Source organism: Panthera leo, chromosome C1, assembly GCF_018350215.1.
Source record: "Panthera leo isolate Ple1 chromosome C1, P.leo_Ple1_pat1.1, whole genome shotgun sequence".
NCBI lineage: Eukaryota > Metazoa > Chordata > Mammalia > Carnivora > Felidae > Panthera > Panthera leo.
Genome location: NC_056686.1, coordinates 172,275,236 through 172,290,565, shown reverse-complemented (window position 1 = coordinate 172,290,565; position 15,330 = coordinate 172,275,236). Strand labels below are relative to the sequence as shown.

General features: G+C 36.0%; 1 protein-coding gene across 4 annotated transcripts in view; it reads right to left on the bottom strand.

Annotated features, from left to right (window-relative positions):
• The window catches only part of FSIP2 (fibrous sheath interacting protein 2), a 99,448-nt gene that overhangs the window by 15,195 nt on the left and 68,923 nt on the right, over window positions 1-15,330 (bottom strand). The gene's annotated exons all lie outside the window — the stretch shown is intronic.

The following is a 15,330-nucleotide window of genomic DNA, read 5'->3' as shown; positions in this document are numbered from 1 at the left end:
CTATTATTAATGATGCTGCTTATGAATATGAGAGTACCACTATCTGAGTCACTGTTTTCAATTCTTTTGGGTATATATCCTGACAATAGTTATCCTAATGAGTGTGAAATAGCATTTTATTGTGATTTTTATTTGCATTTCCCTAATGATTAGTGATGTTGAGCGTCGTTTCATGTACTTATTGCCCATTTGTATATTTTTTGAAGAAATATCTATTCAAATCCTTTGCCCAATTTTTAATCAGGTTGTTTGATTTTTTTATTATTATTGAATTACAGGACTTCTCTATATATTCTGGGTAGCAACACTTAATTAGGTATATGATTTGCAAGTATTTTCTCCTATTCTATGAGTTGACTTTTCACTCTGTCCTTTGAAGCACAAAAAAATTTAATTTTGGTGAAGTCCAGTATATCTAATTTTTGTCGTTGTTGTTCTTTCTTGTGTTTTTAGTGTCATATCCAAGAAATTATTGCCAAATCCAGTGCCATGAAGCTTTCCCCCCCTGTTTTCTTATAAGAGGTCTACCGTTTTACTTAGGTCTTTTATTCATTTTGAGTTAATTTTCACATATGGTATAAGGAAAGGGTCTAACTTCATTTTTGTGTGTGTGGTTAGTTTTCTCAACACCATTTTTAAGAATGTTCTTTTCCCATTAAGTGGCCTTGGCATGCTTATCAAAAATCATTTGGTCATAAATGAAAGATTTGTTTGTATGCTTTTTATTTTATTTCATTACTTTTTATGTCTGTTTTTATGTCAGTACCATACTGTTTTCATTACCATGTCTTTGCAGTAAGTTCTTAAATCAGTAAGTCCAACTTTGTTCTTACTTTTCAAGATTGTTTTGGTTATTAGGAGTCCCTATATAAAATTTAGTAAGAATTTTTTATATATAAATATTTTGGAATGAATCTTTTCTGTATCTACAAAAAATGCCATCAAATGCAATTCTTATAAAATGCTGATCTGTAGAATACTGTGTAATATTGACATCTTAACAATAGTGAATCTTCCAATCCATGAATTATTAAATCATATTTTTTTAATTTGAGTATAACTGACACAGAATGTTACATTAGTTTCAGGTGTACAGCCCACAAGTTTATACATTATGCTATGTTTACGGCTATTGTAGTTACAATCTGCCCCCATACAATGCTATTAAAATATCAATGATTATATTCCTTATGCTGTGCCTTTTATTCCTGTGATTTATTCATTCCATAAGTCAAAGTCTGTAGCTCCCAGTCATCTCTACCCCCTCCCTTTTGACAAGCATCAGTTTGTTCTCTGTATTACATTTATAGGTCTAATTCTGCTTTTTGTTTATTCATATTTTTATTAGATTCTACTTATGAGTAAAAATAATACGTTGTCTTTCTCAGTCTGACTTATTTCACTTAGCATAATCTTTCCATTAATTTTTGTCTCCTTCCTTTTCCTTCAGGAATGTTCACTTATAGTTTTTACTTTTCCTTTGGGATTGTTCATTGTCAGTACATAGAAATGTGATTGAGGGGCGCCTGGGTGGTTCAGTCGGTTGAGCGTCCGACTTCAGCTCAGGTCATGATCTCGCAGTTCGTAAGTTTGAGCCCCACGTTGTGCTCTGTGCTGACAGCTTGGAGCCTGGAACCTGCTTCAGATTCTGTGTCTCCCTCTCTCTGCCCCTTCCCAGCTCATGCTCTGTCTCTCTCTGTCTCTCAAAAATGAATAAACATTGGAAAAAAAAAAAAGAAATGTGATTGATTTTTCTATGTTGATTTTGTATCCAACAACTGTGATGAATTCATTTACTCGTTTTTTTTTTAATTTTAAATATTTATTTTTAAGAAAGCGCGCGCGAGAGAGAGAGAGAGAGAGAGAGAAAACAAATGTGTGAAAGAATCTGAAGCAGGCTCCAAGCTCTGAGCTTTCAGCACAGAGCTGGACATGGGCCTCGGACCCACGAACTGTGAGATCATGATCTGAGCCAAAGTCAGACACTTAACTGACTGAGCCACCCAGGTGGCCCTGAATTCATTTATTCTAAAATTTTTGTTTCTTTTTGTATGGACTCTTTAGGGTTTTCTACATATAAGATAACGTTATCTGTGAACAGAGATCATTGTGCGTCTTATCTTTCAATTTAGATGCCTTTTAAGTCTTTTTAAGTGCTCTGACTAGGACTTCCAGTATGTTAAATAGAAGTGGTAAGACTGGGCAATTTTGTTTCCAATCGTAGAGGAAACTCCTTCAGGCTTCCACCCTAAGTAAAATATTAGTTCTAGGTTTTCCACATATGGCTATCATTACTTTGAAGTAATTTCCTTCTATTCCGAGTTTGTTGAGTGTTATCATGAAAAAGTATTGACTTTTGTTAAATGTTTTTTTCTGCGTTAATTTAGATCAGAGTATGTGTGTTCTTCATCTTGTACTATGTTGTATTAAATGGGCTGATTTCTATATGTTGAACCTCCCTTGTATTTCTGGGATAAATCTCACTTGAGTCCTGGTGTAAAATGTTTTAATGTTCTGTTGCATTCTGTTTGCCAGAATTTTGCTAAAGAGTTTTGCATCAATATTCAGCAGGGATGTTAATCTGTAGTTTTCTTGTAGTGCCTTTTTCTAGGTTTTGGTATCAAAGTTAATTCTAGCCTCATGAGTTTGGAAATAGTCCCTTCTATCCAATTTTTTGACAAGAGTTTAAGGAGGGTTAATGTTAATTCCCCCTTAAATGTTCGCTAGAATTCACCATTCACTAGTGAAACCATCTGGTCCTGAGATTTTCTCTGTTAGGTTTTTGATTACTGATTCAATCTCCTTACTAGTCTGTTCAGATTTTCTATTTTTTTTTCATGATTCAGTTTCAGTGGTCATGTATTCCTGGGAATTTATCCATTTCCTCTCAGTTATCCAATTTGTTGGTGTATAATTGTTCATAATACTCACTTATAATCCTTTTTATTTCTGTAAAATAAATTGCAATGTCCCTTTTTTCATTAATAGTTTTAGGTTTTTGAGTCTTCTATTTTTTTCCAGAGGCCATCTTGCAATAATTTTGTCAATTTTGTTGGTGGTTTTGAGGAACTAACTCTAGGTTTCACTGATTTTCTCTATTGTTTTTCTATTTTGTATTTTGCTTATCTCTGCTTTGTATTATTTTCTTCCTTATCCTAGTTTTGACTTTAGCTTGTTTTACTTCTTTTATTTAAGATATAAAGGTAAGTTATTGTTATAAGATCTTTATTAATGAATTTACACCTATAAATTTCCCTCTTAGAACTACTTTCACTCTATCCCATAAGTTTTAGTATATTGTTTTCATTTTCATTTGTCTCAAGTATTTTCTAATTTCCTGAGTGAATTCTTCTTTGACCCATTGGTTGTTTAAGAATGTATTGTTTTGGGCACCTGGGTGGCTCAATCAGTTAAGCATCCAACTTCCACTCAGGTCATGATCTCACAGTACGTGAGTTCCAGCCCCGCATCCGGCTCTGTGCTGACAGCTCAGAGCCTGGAGCCTGCTTTGGATTCTGTGTTTCCCCTCTCTCTCTGCCCCTCCCCGACTCACACTCTGTGTCTCTCTGTCTCAAAAATAAATTTTCCAGTTCTCCTGTTGCTATTAAATTCTAAATTCATTCCATTGTGATTGAAAGGATACAGTGTATAATTTTAATATTTTACAATTTATGAACACTTGTTTTGTGATCTATATGTGGTATCCTGATCACCCAGCCTATGTTCTATGCTGGATAATGTTCCATGTACACTTGAGAAAAATATGCATTCTGCTGTTGTTGGGTGGAGTGTTCTGTGTAGGTCTGTTAGTTCCAACGGATCTATAGTGTTGTTTTAGTCCTCCATGTATTCCATCTGGATGTTCTGTCCACTATTGAAAGTAGTCTGTTAAAGTCCTCTATTACTGTTGTTTCTCTCTTCAACTTTGTCAGTGTTTGCTTCATCTATTTTGGAACTCTCAAGTTTGTTTCGTATATGTTTATATTAGTTATGTCTTCTTATTGAATGAACCCTTTTATCATTATAATAATGTTGTCTCTTGTTTTTCACTTAAAGTCTATTTTGTTTGATATTGGTATAGCTAACCTTGCACTCATTCGGTTTGTCTTTGCTTGGGGTATCTTTTCCTACCTGTGTGTATCTTTATTTCTAAAGTGAGTCTCTTATAAACAATATATACAGATCTTCTTTGACTTATGAAGGGGTTAGTCCTGAAAAACCCATTATAAGTTGAAAATATCATAAATAAAAAATGCATTTAATATACCTAAACTACTGAACATCATAGATTAGCCTAGTCTACCTTAAACATGCTGAAAAAACATTAGTATACAGTTGGGCAAAATCATCTAACACAATGCATATTTTATAATAGAGTGTTAAATATTTCTTGTAATTTATTGAGTACTTAACTGAAAGTGAAAAACAGAATGATTATATGTGTACAGAATAGCTGTTCATATATTGGTTGTTTACCCTCATGATTGTGTGGGTGACTGGGAGTTGTGGCTCACTGCTTCTTCCCAGTATCACAAGAGAGTGTTGTACAGTGTATTGCTAGCCTGAGAAGAGCTCAAAATTCAAAATTCAAAGTACAAGTTTTTACGGAATGGGTATTACTTTTGCACTATCAGCAAGTCAAAAAATCATAAGTTGCACCATCATAAGTTGGAGACTATCTGTAGTTGGATATTCTTTTTGAACTTCTTTCTATTAATCTGTGTTTTTTTAAAGCGTTTAGTCCATTTATACTAAATTACTGATAGGGAAGCACTACTTTTGTCATTTGGTTAGTTTTTTTCTGTATGTCTTATAGCTTTTTTATCCCTCATTTCCTTCACTGCTGCCTTCATTTGTGGTAGTTGATATTTTGCAGATACACAGTTGGTTCCCTTTGCATTTTATTTCAGGAATAGTCTATAGATATCTTCTTTGTTGTTAGCATAGGGATTACATACAGAATCCTAAAATGATGACAAATTGACACCAGTTTAACTTCAATTGCATACAAAACTCTACTCCTTTTAGATTAACCCCCTTTTCTTCATGTTTTTGATGTCCCCAGTAATGTCTTTACATCTTTTGTACCCATCTGCAGAGGTTTATACTTATTTTTGTATTTATCTTTTAAATCTTGTAGAAAATGAAGAGTGGAGTTATTAAGCAAAATGATAATACTGGTTTTTACATATATGTCCATGTATTTACCTTTGCTAGAGAATTTTATATTTTTATATGGCTTTGAGTCACTGTTTAGCATCTCTTACTTTCAACTTGAAGGACTTCTTTTAGGATTTCTTCTGTACCGTGTCTGGTGGTAATAAAATTCTTGGTTTTGTCTTTTTATCTCATAATGTCTTTATTTCTCTTTAATTTATGAAGAGTAGTTTTGCTAGTTATAGAGTTTTCATTTGATATTTTTCTTTCTTTCAGGCCTTTAAATATATCATTCACTGCCTTTTGACTTGCAAGCTTTCTTCTGAAAATTTCCCCGAGTGTTCTGTGGGGATTTCTTATAGACAATGACAAGTCATTTCTCTCTTGATGCTTTCAGGATTCCCTTTTTATCTTTGGCTCTTGACACTTTGATTTCAATATGTCTTGGTTTCGTCTCTGTATATCTATGCTACTTGGAGTTCATTAAGCTTATTGTATTTGTATACTCATGACATTTTGCAAATATGGAGGGTTTTAAAGATCATTTCCTCAAATAATCACCCTGCCCTTTTCTCTCCTTCTTCTGGAAATCCCATGATACATATATTGATATGTTTGATAGTATCCCATAGGTTCCTCATGTTATGTTCACTTTAGTCTATCATTTTTTGCTCCCCAGATTCCACAATTTCAAATGAATTGTGTTCATGTTCTCTTCTGTCTGAGTCTGCTCTTAAATCCATCTAGTGAAATTTAAATTCAGTTATACTTTTCAGCTCCAGAACTTCTCTTTGGTTCTTTTTTATAAGTTATATTTCTGGAGTTTTTTTTTATTCTCATATTGCTCATATACTTCCCAATTTTCTTTAGTTCTTTGTGTTTTCCTATAACTTTTGAACATATTTAAGATAGTTATTTTAAAGTCTGTTGTATATGTCCAATTGTGTGCTTCTTCATGGACATTTTCTGGACATTTGTTTAGTTTCTTTAAATGGGACCTCTTTCCATGTTTCTTTGTATGTATAGTGAACTTATGTTGAAATTTAGGCATTTGAAGAAACAACTACCTCTCCCAGGTTTTAGAGATTGGTGTGGAAGCCCTTTACTAATTAACAGGACTCAACCTTGAGAAAAATCTGAGGCAGAACCTTAAGATTTTATATCTTTTCTCAGCATACATCCTTTTGATCCTATGTATATGCTTTCTTTTTTCAATTTGTCTGACCTGGTTTTGTTTTTGGTTTTGGTTTATTTTTGCTTATTTTTAAAAATAATTTTATTTTATTTTGTTTCATCATGATAAATGTACTCTTTAATCCTCATCCCATATTATCCCCTTTTGGTAACCATTGGTTTGTTCTCTATAGTTAAGGGTATTTCTTGGTTTGTCTCCCAAGAGTGGATATGTTTGTCTTATTCCTGACCTTAGGGGAAACACCCAGTTTTGCACCATTGAGTATGATGTTGGCTGTGGGTTTTTCATATAAGGCCTTTATTATGTTGAGATATGTTCCATCTAGACCTACTATGCAGAGTTTTTATCATGAATGTGTGTTGTACTTTGTCAAATGCTTTTTCTGTATTGATTAAAGTGATCATATGGTTCTTATCCTTTCTCTTATTGATGTGATGTATCATGTTGATGGCTTTGTGCATATTAAACCACCCTTGTGTCCTAGGAATAAATTCCACTTGATTGTGGTATATGATTTTTTACATTATTATTGGATTTGTTTTGCTTGTATTTTGTTGGCGATTTTACATCACTATTCATGAGAGATATTAGCCTGTAGTTCCTTTCATTATGGTGTCTTTATCTGGTTTTAGTATCAGGCTGATACTGGCCTCATGGAATGAATTTGGATGTTTACCTTCCTCTTGTATTTTTTGGAATAGTTTAACAAGAATGTGTATTAACGCTTCTTAAATGTTTGTAGAATTTGCCTGTGAAGCTACCTGGTCCTGGGTTTTTGTTTTGGGGGAGGTTTTTTTTTATTATTGTTATTACTGATTCAGTTTCATTGCTAGTGATTGGTCTGTTCAAATTTTATATTTCTTCCTGCTTTAGTTTTGGTAGGCTATATGTTTCTAGGAATTTATCCATTTCTTCTAAGTTGTCCAAGTTTTTGGCATTTAGGTTTTCATAATATTCTGTTAAAATTGTTTGTATTTCTGTAGTGTTGGTTGTTATTTTTCCTCTTTCATTATTAATTTTGTTTCTTTGGGATATCTTTTCCTTAAATGAATCTTCCTAGAGGTTATGATCTTTTCTTTTTTTTAAATATATATTTATTTTTGAAAGAGACAGAGTGTGAGTGGGGGAGGGGCAGTGAGAGAGGGAGACAGAACCTGAAGCAGGCTCCAAGCTCTGAGCTGTCAGCACAGACTGATGTGTGGCTTGAAATCATGGACCACAATATCATGACCTGAGCTGAAGTCAGATGCTTAACCAACTGAGCCATCAAGGCACTCCTGTTGATCTTTACAAAGAACAAGCTCCTGGTTTCATTGAACTGCTCTTTTTCTTTCTTTTCTTTTCTTTCTTTCTTTCTTTTTTTTAAATATGAAATTTATTCTCAAATTGGTTTCCATACAACACCCAGTGCTCATTCCAACAGGTGCCCTCCTAAATACTTATCACCCACCTTCCCCTCCCTCCCACACCCCCCATCAACCCTCAGTTTATTCTCAGTTTTTAAGAGTCTCTTATGTTTTGGCTCCCTCCCTTTCTAAACTCTTTTTTTTCCATTCCCCTCCCCCATGGTCTTCTGTTAAGTTTCTTAGGATCCACATAAGACCATATTTCATTCTTTCTCATTGCCATGTAGTATTCCATTGTGTATATAAACCACAATTTCTTTATCCATTCATCAGTTGATGGACATTTAGGCTCTTTCCATAATTTGGCTATTGTTGAAAGTGCTGCTATAAACATTGGGGTACAAGTGCCCCGATGCATCAGCACTCCTGTATCCCTTGGGTAAATTCCTAGCAGTGCTATTGCTGGGTCATAGGGTAGATCTATTTCTAATTTTTTGAGGAACCTCCACACTGTTTTCCAGAGCAGTTGCACCAGTTTGCATTCCCAGCAACAGTGCAAGACGGTTCCCGTTTCTTCACATCCTCGCCAGCATCTATAGTTCTCCTGATTTGTTCATTTTAGCCACTCTGAAAGGCATGAGGTGATATCTCAGTGTGGTTTTGATTTGTATTTCCCTGATAAGGAGTGACATTGAGCATCTTTTCATGTGCCTGTTGGCCATCTGGATGTCTTCTTTAGAGAAGTGTCTATTCATGTTTTCTGCCCATTTCTTCACTGGATTATTTGTTTTTCGGGTGTGGAGTTTGGTGTGCTCTTTATAGATTTTGGATACTAACCCTTTGTTCGATATGTCATTTGCAAATATCTTTTCCCATTCCATTGGTTGCCTTTTAGTTTTGTTGATTGTTTCCTTTGCAGTGCAGAAGCTTTTTATCTTCATGAGGTCCCAATAGTTCATTTTTGCTTTTAATTCCCTTGCCTTTGGAGATGTGTCAAGTAAGAAATTGCTGCGGCTGAGGTCAGAGAGGTCTTTTCCTGCTTTCTCCTCTAGGGTTTTGATGGTTTCCTGTCTCACATTCAGGTCCTTTATCCATTTTGAGTTTATTGAACGCAAACTCCATTGAGTTTATTGAATGGTGTAAGAAAGTGATCTAGTTTCATCCTTCTGCATGTTGCTGTCCAGTTCTCCTAGCACCATTTGTTAAAGAGACTGTCTTTTGTCCATTGGATATTCTTTCCTGGTTTGTAAAAGATTAGTTGGCCATACTTTTGTGCATCTAATTCTGGGGTTTCTATGCTATTCCATTGGTCTATGTGTCTGTTTTTGTGCCAATACCATGCTGTCTTGATGATGACAGCTTTGTAGTAGAGGTTAAAGGCTGGGATTGTGATGCCTCCTGCTTTGGTCTTCTTCAAAATTACTTTCGCTATTTGGGTTCTTTTGTGGTTCCATATAAATTTTAGGATTGCTTGTTCTAACTTTGAGAAGAATGATGGTGCAATTTTGATTGGGATTGCATTGAATGTGTAGATTGCTTTGGGTAGTATTGACATTTTAACAATACTTATTCTTCCAATCCATGAACACAGAATGTTTTTCCATTTCTTTATATCTTCTTCAATTTCCTTCATAAACTTTCTATAGTTTTCAGCATACAGATCTTTCACATCTTTGGTTAGGTTTATTCCCAGGTATTTTATGCTTCTTGGTGCAATTGTGAATGGGATCAGTTTCTTTATCTTTCTGTTGCTTCATTGTTAGTGTATAAGAATGCAACTGATTTCTGTACATTAATTTTGTATCCTGTGACTTTGCTGAATTCATGTATCAGTCTAGCATACTTTTGGTGGAGTCTATCAGGTTTTCCATGTATAATATCATGTCATCTGCAAAAAGTGAAAGCTTAACTTCATCTTTGCCAATTTTGATGCCTTTGATTTCCTTTTGTTGTCTGATTGCTGATGCTAGAACTTCCAACACTATGTTAAACAACAGTGGTGAGAGTGGACATCCCTGTCGTGATCCTGATCTCAGGGAAAAAGCTCTCAGTTTTTCCCCATTGAGGATGATATTGGCTTTATGATGTGGCCTTTTCATAAATGGCTTTTATGATGTTTAAGTATGTTCCTTCTATCCCGACTTTCTCGAGGGATTTTATTAAGATAAGATGTTGAATTTTGTCAAATGCTTTTTCTGCATCAATTGACAGGATGATATGGTTCTTATATTTCTTTTATTAATATGATGTATCACGTTGATTGATTTGCGAATGTTGAACCAGCCCTGCATCCCAGGAATGAATCCCACTTGATCATGGTGTATAATTCTCTTTATAAGCTGTTGAATTCGATTTGCTAGTATCTTATTGAGAATTTTTGCATCCATATTCATCAGGGATATTGGCCTGTAGTTCTCTTTTTTTACTGGGTCTCTGTCTGGTTTAGGAATCAAAGTAATACTGGCTTCATAGAATGAGTCTGGAAGTTTTCCTTCCCTTTCTATTTTTTGGAACAGCTTGAGAAGGGTAGGTATTATCTCTGCTTTAAATGTCTGGTAGAATTCCCCTGGGAAGCCATCTGGCCCTGGACTCATTTGTTGGGAGATTTTTGATATCTGATTCAATTTCTTCGCTGGTTATGGGTCTGTTCAAGTTTTCTATTTCTTTCTGTTTGAGTTTGGGAGTGTGTGGTTGCTTAGGAATCTGTCCATTTCTTCCAGGTTGTCCAGTTTCTTGGCATATAATTTTTCATAGTATTCCCTGATTATTGTTTGTATTTCTGAGGGATTTGTTGTAATAATTCCGTTTTCATTCATGATTTTATCTATTTGGGTCATCTCCCTTTTCTTTTTGAGAAGCCTGGCTAGAGGTTTATCAATTTTGTTTATTTTTTCAAAAAACCAACTCTTGGTTTCATTGATCTGCTCTACGGTTTCTTTAGATTCTATATTGTTTATTTCTTCTCTGATCTTTATTATCTTTCTTCTTCTGCTAGGTTTAGGGTATCTTTGCTGTTCTGCTTCTATTTCCTTTAGGTGTGTTGTTAGATTTTGTATTTGGGATTTTTTTTGTTTCTTGAGATAGGCCTGGATTGCAATGTATTTTCCTCTCAGGACTGCCTTCACTGCATCCCAAAGCATTTGGATTGCTGTATATTCATTTTCATTTGTTTCTGTATATTTTTTCATTTCTTCTCTAATTGCCTGGTTGACCCATTCATTCTTTAGTAGGGTGTTCTTTAACCTTCATGCTTTTGGAAGTTTTCCAGACTTTTTCCTGTGGTTCATTTCAAGCTTCATAGAATTGTGTTCTGAAAGTATGCATGGTATGATCTCAATTCTTTTATACTTATGAAGGGCTGTTTTGTGACCCAATATGTGATCTGTCTTGGAGAATGTTCCATATGCACTTGAGAAGAAAGTATATTCTGTTGCTTTGGGATGCAGAGTTCTAAATATATCTGTTAAGTCCCTCTCATCCATTGTATCATTCAGGGGCCTTGTTTCTTTATTGAACCTGTGTCTAAATGATCTGTCCATTGTTGTAAGTGGAGTATTAACGCCCCCTATAATTACCACATTCTTATCAATAAGATTGCTTACGTTTGTGATTGTTTTACATATCTGGGGGCTCCTGTATTCAGTGCATAGACATTTATAATTGTTAGCTCTTCCTGATGGATAGACCCTGTGATTATTATATAATGCCCTTCTTCATCTCTTGTTACAGCCTTTAATTTAAAGTCTAGTTTGTCTGATATAAGTATGGCTACTCCAGCTTTCTTTTGACTTCCAGTGGTATGATAAATAGTTCTCCATCCCCTCACTCTCAATCTGAAGGTGTCCTCAGGTCTAAAATGAGTCTCTTGTAGACAGCAAATAGATGGGTCTTGTTTTTTTTATCCATTCTGATACCCTATGTCTTTTGGTTGGCACATTTAGTTCATTTACATTCAGTGTTATTATTGAAAGATATGGGTTTAGAGTCATTGTGATATCTGTAGGTTTCATGCTTGTAGTGATGTCTCTGGTACTTTGTGGTCCTTGCAACATTTCACTCACAGAATCCAGCTTAGGATCTTTTGTAGGGCTGGTTTAGTGGTGATGAATTATTTCAGTTTTTGTTTGTTTTGGAAGACTTTTATCTCTCCTTCTATTCTGAATGACAGACTTGCTGGATAAAGGATTCTCGGCTACATAGTTTTTCTGTTCATCACGTTGAAGATTTCCTGCCATTCCTTTCTGGCCTGCCAAGTTTCAGTAGATAGGTCTGCCACTAGTCTTATTGGTCTCCCTTTATATGTTAGAGCGTGTTTATTCCTAGCTGCTTTCAGAATTTTCTCTTTATCTTTGTATTTTGCCAGTTTCAGTATAATATGTTGTGAAGAAGATCGATTCAAGTTACATCTGAAGGGAGTTCTCTGTGCCTCTTGGATTTCAATGCCTTTTTCCCTCCCCAGATCAGGGAAGTTCTCAGCTATGATTTTTTTCAAGTACATCTTCAGTCCCTTTCTCTCTCTTCCTCTTCTGGAATTCCTATTATACGGATATTGTTCCGTTTCACTGCATCACTTAGTTCTCTAATTCTCCCCTCATACTCCTGGGTTTTTTTATCTCTCTTTTTTTCAGCCCCTTCTTTTTCCATAATTTTACCTCCTAATTCACCTATTCTCTCCTCTGCCTCTTCAATCCGATCTGTGGTCACCTCCATTTTATTTTGCACCTCATTTATAACATTTTTTAACTCCTCATGACTATTTCTTAGTCCCTTGATCTCTGTAGCAATAGATTCTCTGCTGTCCTCTATACTTTTTTCAAGCCCAGCCATTAATTTTATGACTATCATTCTAAATTCTTGTTCTGTTATATTGCTTAAATTGTTTTTGATCAATTCATTAGCTGCTGCTACTTCCAGCAGTTTCTTTTGAAGAGAATTCTTCCATTTTGTCATTTTGGATAGTCCCTGGGGTGGCGTGGAACTGCAGGGCACTTCCTCTGTGCTCTCTGGAGTAACTTGCCTTGGTGGGCGGGACACAGTCAGACCTGATGTCTGTCCCCAGCCCAGCGCTGGGGCCACAGTCAGACTGGTGTGTACCTTATCTTTCCCTTTCCCAGGGGCAGGACTTACTGTGGAGTGCTGTGTCCCCTGTCTGGGCTACTTGCACACTGCCAGGCTTGTGGTGCTGCTTTCATGGGGTCTGGCGTATTAGCCGGAGTGGATCCACAAGGTGCACAGGGGCGGGAGGGGTAGGTTTAGCTCGCTTTGCCATCAGTGGTCCCCTGCGGGAGAGGCCCCGCAGCACCAGGGAGGGAGGCCGACCAGTCAGAGGGATAGATCCACAGAAGTGCAGTGTTGGGTGTTTGTGAAGTGCAAGCAAGTTCGGTGATGGGAACTGGTTCCCTTTGGGATTTTGGCTGGGGGATGGGTGAGGGAGATGGGCAAGGGAGATGGCGTTGGCCAGCGCCTTTGTTCCCTGCGGAGCTGAGCTCTGTCTTCCAGGGCTCAACACCTCTCCCTCCTGGTGTCCTTTCACTCTCCCACTCTCTGAGCAGAGCTGTTGACTTATAATATTCCAGATGTTAAGTCCCGCTGGCTGTCAGAACTCACTCCGACCGGCCCTTCCACTTTGCAAGTCAGACTTGGGGGCTCTGCCTTGCCCAGCGGGCTGCCCATCCACCCCCACCCTGGCTCCCTCCCACCAGTCTGTGTAGCGCACACCACCTCCGCCCTTCCTAGCCTCTTCCGTGGGCCTCTTGTCTATGTTTGGCTCTGGAGAGTCCGTTCTGCTAGTCTTCTGGCAGTTTTCTAGGTTATTTAGGCAGATGTGGGTGGAATCTAAGTGATCAGCAGGACACGGTGAGCCCAGTGTCCTCCTACTTCTTTCTTTCTGCCATCTTCTCTTCTCCTACTTCTTTCTTTCTTTCTTTTTCTTTCTTCTCTCTCTCTTTCTCTCTCTTTCTTTCCTTCTCTATTTCTTTCTTTGTTTCTATATCATTTATTTTGGCTCTAAACTTTATTATTTCCTTCCTTCTATTAAGGTTAGGTTGTTTATTTGATATTTTCCTTGTTTCTTAAGGGAGGTCTGTGTTGTGACCAACTTCCCTGTTAGAACTACTTTTGCTGCATCCCAAATTTTTGGACCATTTTGTTTTCATTTTCATTTGTTTCCATGTAATTTATAATTTCTTCTTTGATTTCTTGGTTCACCCATTCATTGTTTAATAGCATATTATTTAACTTCCATATTTGTGGTCTTTCTAGATTTTTTTCTTGTGTTTCATAGTGTTTCATAGTGTTGTGGTCAGAAAAGATGCATGGTATGACTTTGATTTTTTTTAATTTGTTGACACTTGTTTTGTGGTCTAATGTGTGATATATTCTGGAAAATGCTCTGTGTATACTTGAAAGGAATGTGTATTATTTTGCTGTTTTAGGATGGAATGTTCTGAATATGTCTGTTAAATCCATCTGGTCCAGTGTGTTATTCAAAGCTATTGTTTCCTCACTGCTTTTTGGTTTGGATGCTGTCCACTGATGTAAGTGGGGTGTTAAAGTCCCTTACTATTATTGTCTTACTATCAGTTATCTCTTTTATGTTTGTTATTAACTGTTTTATGTATTTGAGTGTTTTCATGTTAGGTGTATAAATATTTACAATTGTTATATCCTCTTGTTGGATTGTTGCCTTTCTTATTTTATAATGTCTTTGTCTCTTGTTGTCTTTGTTTTAAAGTCTACTTTGTCAACTATAAGTATTGCTACCCCAGGTTTCTTTTGGCATCCATTTGCATGACAGGTGTTTCTCCATCCCCTCACTTTCAGTCTACTGATGTCTTTTTTTGAAGTGTCTTGTAGGCAGCATATAGATGGGTCTTATTTTTAAATTCATCCCGACACCCTATATGTTTTGATTGGAGCATTTAGTCCATTTACATTCAGAGTAATTATTGATACTTATTTATTGCCACTTTTTTATTTGTTTTGTGGTTGTTTCTATATATTTTCTCTGATGCTTTCTTCTTTTGCTCTCTTTTATGGTTTGTTGGCTTTCATTAGTGATACACTTGGATACGCTTCTCTTTTTTCTTTACATATGTATTACTGGTTTTTGATTTATGGTTACCATTAGGTTTGTATAGGACATCTTATGTATAGAGCAGTCTATATTAAGTTGATGGTGGCTTATGTTTAAATCTAATTTTTATTCCTTTCCCTCCCATGTTTTAGATATATGTTATCATATTTCATATCCTTTTATTTTTGAATCCCTTGACTGATTTTTACAGAAATATTTATTTTTACTTCTTTTGTGTTTTTTACTTTTCCTAGTCTCACTTATTGTCTTCCTTTCCACTCCAGGTGTCCTTTTTAATATTTCTTGTAAGGTTGGGTTAGTGGTCACGAGTTCCTTTAGTTTTTGTTTGTCTGAGAAACTCTTCATTCCTCCTTCTATTCTGAATGATAGCCTTGCTGGATAGAGTGTTCTTGGTTGCAGATGTTTCCCTATCAGCATTTTGAATATATCATGCCACTTCCTTCTGGCCTGCAAAGTTTCTGCTGAGAAATTCACTGATAACATTATGAAGTTTCCCCTTGTATATAACTGTCTTCTTTTCTTTTGCTGCTTTAAAA